Here is a 5,605-nt window from a genome sequence, read left to right on the forward strand (position 1 = left end):
TGCAGTTATCACACCCTGGAGCTATGCTCTTCATCTGTCAGCTTGGGCCCACGCCACCAAACAGCAAGTTTTAGCAAAAACCTGGAGTTTGTGTGTGTGTGTGTGTGTGTCTGTGTGTGTGGGGAGGGGTGTGTTTCTGTATGTGTGTGTGTGTGTGTGTGTGTGTGTGTGTGTGTGTGTGTGTATGTGTGTTTGTGAGTGTATGTTTGTTTGTGAGTGTGTGTGTGGATGGGGTTGTGTTTCTGAATGTGTGTGTGTGTGTGTGTGTGTGTGTGTGTGTGAGTGTTTGCATGTGTGGCTGTATGGACGGATATGTATGTGTGTGTTGTGTGTGTGTGTGTGTGTGTGTGTGTGTGTGTGTGTGTGTGTGTGTGTGTGTGTGTGTGTGTGTGCTTGTGAGTGTGTGTGTGTGGATGGGGTTGTGTTTCTGAATGTGTGTGTGTGTGTGTGTGTGTGAGTGTTTGCATGTGTGGCTGTATGGACGGATATGTATGTGTGTGTGTGTGTGTGTGTGTGTGTGTGTGTGTTTGTGAATTGTAAGCCCCCATTGACTTGTCCTCGTGCTTTCTTTCTAAGTCTGTTTTCCCCCTCATGATGTGCTGTTGGCTTACACAACATGACGCTAGTATATCTCACTGACATTTTAAACAGCCTCAATTATCACCTGTCTCTAGGACACTGAGAAACTGGGTCATCGGCTCGTGTTTTTAACAACCATCCACCACATGCACGTTCATCTGGGCACCATCGTCAGCAGTGTGCCTCCACACACCTGATCAGATTAAATATTAACTGCCATTGGAGATGACGATGACAGTGATGATGGTGATGATGATGATGATGATGATGATGATGATGATACTTTATTGTTTTCCTTACATCACAGCAGCTCAATTTGCAGTTGCACATATAAAATATATACAGAATTGGGATGAAATACCAAAACACATATATACGTATGTAACCTAACGTTACAGTCACAAAAGACAAGTCCCTTCAACGTACATTTAGTCTGTGGATTGAGCTCCATATTGAGTTTAGGATTGACTGGTGCACAAAAGAGAACCTCAATCTAACCCAATTAAATCACGAAGCGCTGTATCTCCGTTTTGGTGGTATCCACTCTTCAGGACGTGCGTGGGATCAGAGACAATGTTGTTGGCCAGCCTCAATAGGTTATTACGATAACGGATCGTTACTATGATGACTAATTTGCGCTGCATCGAGGTCAGATCTGGCCCAGAATCTACTACCCTGTGCAGTTTTGTTTATGAGGATCTCTCCATTCCACCGTAGTGACCTCTGTGGTGAGTGTTCACCACTGACTCCTGTGATTTCACAGGGCCTTGTCTAATCTGGCAGTGATAACAGGAGTTTTACAAGGGTATTGGCAGATGGCTCTGTCACTTTATTATGTCTCCTTCTCGCTACTATCTCCATGTGATAGCAGCGCCCGAGAAGTTGTTCTGCTTTGTGTTCAACTTTTATGTTGTTGTTTTGTTTTGTATCTCTCTCCCGTTTCGATCAAATGATACTGATTTACAGCTGTAATATAAAGCTCACCTTCAGTGTCACACTTATTGTACTCGTCCACACTTTCAACAGTCATGAAATATCTCTCTCTCTCTTTCACTTTCCATTGTTTATCTTTACCCTTTACCCGCCCTTCACTTAAGGCATACATACTTTTAGTTGGCTACAGACTCGATTCCAAATCCTTTCCTGTAGTTTCCATACAGCGTGTCAATTCTACTTCCCCTATTTTTTCTCTTTCCCGCTCCTCCATTTCTCCCCAATCGTGGCGGTGAAGTCTTGACATTCCTTCAGTGGCCTGAGCGGAGAAAGTTGATCTCCGGCAGTGAGCCGATCCCGGCGAGTGACGTCACCTCTCCATCCCCTCTCTGTTTCCCCGGCTGGAGCGCGCAGTCTGTGTTTGAGCTTCGGCTGGAGAGAGCGTGCCTCCGCCACACGGCGCACTCAACTACACACGCCAACGGCACAGTGCATTATGAAGACATAACACTCTCGCCAGCTGGAAATACCCTGATGTTTGCTACGCCTCGTATTCTCATCTATTCGGCGGTGCTCTTCTCTTCTCGATATTTTGGACAGGAGGACAATTGATCACCAGATTTAAACTCGATGAGAAGAAGCCACACAAGAGCGGACAGAAAGAAGGGGAGACCAGCGTAGATGTACAGACGTTGGATTACTTCGCTTGTCGTGCAGAAATTCTGGATGTAATTGTAGGCGACGATACTTGTACAACTGGAGAGACCAAGTTTACAGACTTCGACGCAAAAATGATGTTACGGTAAGCTCGGGCTATGTCTAGTTGCAATGTTCGCTTTACTTGAGCGGCGTGAGTGGCCGCGGAGGAGTCTCGGTCCCCCGTACATTTGACACAGCGCTCGCTGTGACGCGCTAGATTTATGCAGTCTGCAAATATTCGTGCCTGGGAAAACATTCACTAGTGTTAACCTGTAGTGACCCGCAGTGATCAATGAAGACTAGGTGACAATAAGGATGTAATACACTTTTGAGTTTCATTTGGTCTTCAAGTGGTGCTTACTTTTTTTCGCAGCGGCATTGAAACACGGTAGTTCACGCGGATTAAAGAGTGGTGTACTCTACCTATGTGTCGTTACTGGAGCGCAGGATGCGAATGGATCAAAAAATAATAATAATGTTAGACGCATTATACCGTCATCGTCGAGGGTAATCTTTACATATGGAGTTGAAGAGAGAGTTGGTGAATGCATTTCAGACCGTGGGAATAGGTTTGGATCTGTTCTGAAGCCGAGGTGTCGGACGTGACAGGACCAACATTGGTAAAACTAGTTAGCGCCGTCTCTCTCTCTCTCTCTCTCACACACACACACCAATTAATAGTATTCCCCCTCAATATTCAGCTCTTGGTTCATTTTAAAACGAAATTCGTACTATGTTTTTCTTCCTGCGAAAACGATTTAAACGCAAACTGTGGAGAAAGGAGAGGGTTGCACCTCCGACGGCTTTGGCACACGGGCATCACCCGGGAATCACGTCTAAATAGCATGCCACCAGGGAACACGGGCTGTGTGCAATTTTATATTTGTTGAATTCCCGAGTCATGTAATAATGTCCAGCACATGAACGTAGACGTCAACAAAACAGTCAAATAGTTTGTCATACTAGTTAATAGATACTTAGTTTATTCCGTCAGTTTAAACGTGGAAAAGTGGGATATCTAAATCATTTGAATTACCTAATTCAAATGTTTCCAAGAATGTACCATGTAATATTCCGTTATGTAGTGTATATTTCCGATATGCATACTATTAAAAAAATTGAATTTACTGCCGGTATTCTAGTTGCAAGAATAGGTTAATTGTTGAAGCAGCTTGTGTATTTAAATATGTGAATGCTGCAAAATTACGCCGATTTTTTCCTCCCCATCGCTTATATCTTTAAAACATAATTATACAATAGCAATTCCCCAGTCTCCAATTTAGCAGATCGTGAAGACATATTTTTGGTCATGATTTGGGGCGAATGTCCTGATTGCAGATTCCGTTCATTTCCCCCCTTCGAAGTGACCGTCTTATCAGCGCAGTCTATTTTAAGAACACACTTTTCGCGTGTCCGGGACTGACTGAAAGGCTGTCAAGGCAGTCTCTGTCTATATTTAAATGCCCCTAGTATATTTGTAGTGTGACAGCCTGGGAGCCTAAATAAAACAGTGCTTCTACTGGCCACCTCAGTTTTAAAATGCTTTGGGTTTCTACGCTCTCCCGTTCGCAGTGTGTTGCGCGCCCGCACACACACACACACACACACACACACACACACACACATACACACACACACCAGTCCTCAGTGCACACATCGTGCCGCTAGGGGCCTTCCTACCCTTCCGTTGGAACCGGAGTGCGCACAAGATTGGAGGTGCCAAACGCTGGCCCAAACCAACGCTATTTCATTTTAGTCTTCACAAAATAAAATATCGATTGCTCTTTCACGACAGAACTATGACAGTTGTTTTGAGAGTACTGTAGTTCTAGTATTCATTTCCTAATTAGCTTGGCCAGAGATTTTCGTTTTTCTTGTTGTTGCGGAGTGGCACGGATATTTAGGTTGGAAATAACGACAGTGATGATTTAAGAAGCACAGCGGTATTTTCTGTTGATTTATATTGGAATATATTACACTCTGACTTAATGATTTAGCCCTCAGAAGATGATTGTGGAATTCAAATAAGCTCCATTTAATTGACTGTGTATATGTGTGTGTGTGTGTGTGTATGTACTGTATGTGTGTATGTGTGTGTTTGTCATAGAGGGATGGAAGCTTTGATTAGTGTGGCCTGTTTCTCTCTCTATTTCTCTTGCTCTGTGGTATGCAAAATGGCAAACGGGTTACAGCACAGCCCAATAAAAGTGGAGGTCAGACTATCGAGGTGTTGAAAATGGCTCCTAAGTGCCGTGTAAGTGTGTGTGTGCCTGAGTGTGTGTGTGTGTGTGTGTGTGTGTGTGTATACACGCTACGGTGGAGTGCTCCCATGGTTTGCCTGAAGTCAGCACTTCCAGATCAGTGGCCCAGGCAGATGAACCTCCTGTGCTCTGCTGTGTGTGCATGTGTGTGTGTGTGTGTTATTTGTGTGTGTGTGTGTGTGTGTGTGTTATGTGTGTGTGTCTGTGTGTGCAATTAGCACTTCTGCCGTTGCCATTCCATTTCCAATTCTGCTGTTTTGGCAGCTCAGTCTCAAAAAGAGAAACTCGCCTTCGCTAATGACAAAATAAATACGGCTTGCAGTTAGTTTATGCGTGTGTGAGTTTGCCATTGTGAGTGTGTATGCCTGTATATCTGTGTGTGTATTTGTGTGTGTGTGCACACATGTGTTGTGTGTATAAGTGGGGGCATATGAGCGTGAGCGCCTTCTGCTGTCCCCCGTTATAAAAGTGTTTTCTTGAGAGACGACTGAGAGTACAGCTGCTCATCTGGGAGGACCGCTGTTTGTGGCCATGATGGTTTTTTTAAGACCCTTCCCGCTTGCCGTAGCATATTTTCTTTCCTCCTTCAGTGCACAGAAATGACTGCCCCTCGCCTCACTAAGGGATTAGACACTTCTCCATACCATTCCCTTCTATCTCTATTTCTCCCATATCCCCCCGTGTCGTATAGATCCAATGGTGAGCTAAGGAAATGGCCCCTGGTTTGCAGTCGCCTTTGGATGCAATTTCCGCTGCGTATAACGGGCTGGTTTTTTGACACATGTGCCACGACAAACACCTACTGAGTCAGCCAGAGGGGATGATAGATGCCCCCCTCCCCACACCGCCGCCGGGGGGTAGGGGGGGTTCACCCCAATCTGCCCACCTCTCTCCTGAATAGCACTCACCCAAACTCCTCTGCCAGAAATGAAATCTGTCCCCCCCCCCCCTTCTCTTTTTCTTTGAGCGGAGGATGGACAGAGAGGAGAGGAGAGGAAAGGAGAGGAGAGGAGAGGAGATAGGCGCAGGCATATTTTCAGAGCTAGGAAATAATGGCAGGAGGAGGAAAAGTGCACTATTTCCCTATGGACATTTTCTCTCATAATATGTCCCCCATCTCTCTCTCTATCTCT

General features: G+C 45.2%; 1 protein-coding gene across 32 annotated transcripts in view; it reads left to right on the plus strand.

The window, feature by feature from the left end:
* The first annotated feature begins 1,836 nt into the window (after nucleotides 1-1,836).
* LOC105903130 (protein tyrosine phosphatase receptor type D) overlaps nucleotides 1,837-5,605 on the plus strand; it is a 198,734-nt gene continuing 194,965 nt past the window's right edge. For 15 of the 32 annotated variants that reach the window (XM_031585471.2, XM_031585477.2, XM_031585476.2 and 12 more), the window contains exon 1: nucleotides 1,838-2,314. The gene's annotated coding sequence lies outside the window, so the exon portion shown is untranslated. Of the gene's footprint in view, nucleotides 2,315-5,605 lie in introns of all 32 variants that reach the window. The other 17 variants (XM_031585481.2, XM_031585485.2, XM_031585483.2 and 14 more) reach the window with 4 other exon arrangements.

This window comes from Clupea harengus, chromosome 18 (assembly GCF_900700415.2).
Source record: "Clupea harengus chromosome 18, Ch_v2.0.2, whole genome shotgun sequence".
NCBI classification, from domain to species: Eukaryota; Metazoa; Chordata; class Actinopteri; order Clupeiformes; family Clupeidae; genus Clupea; species Clupea harengus.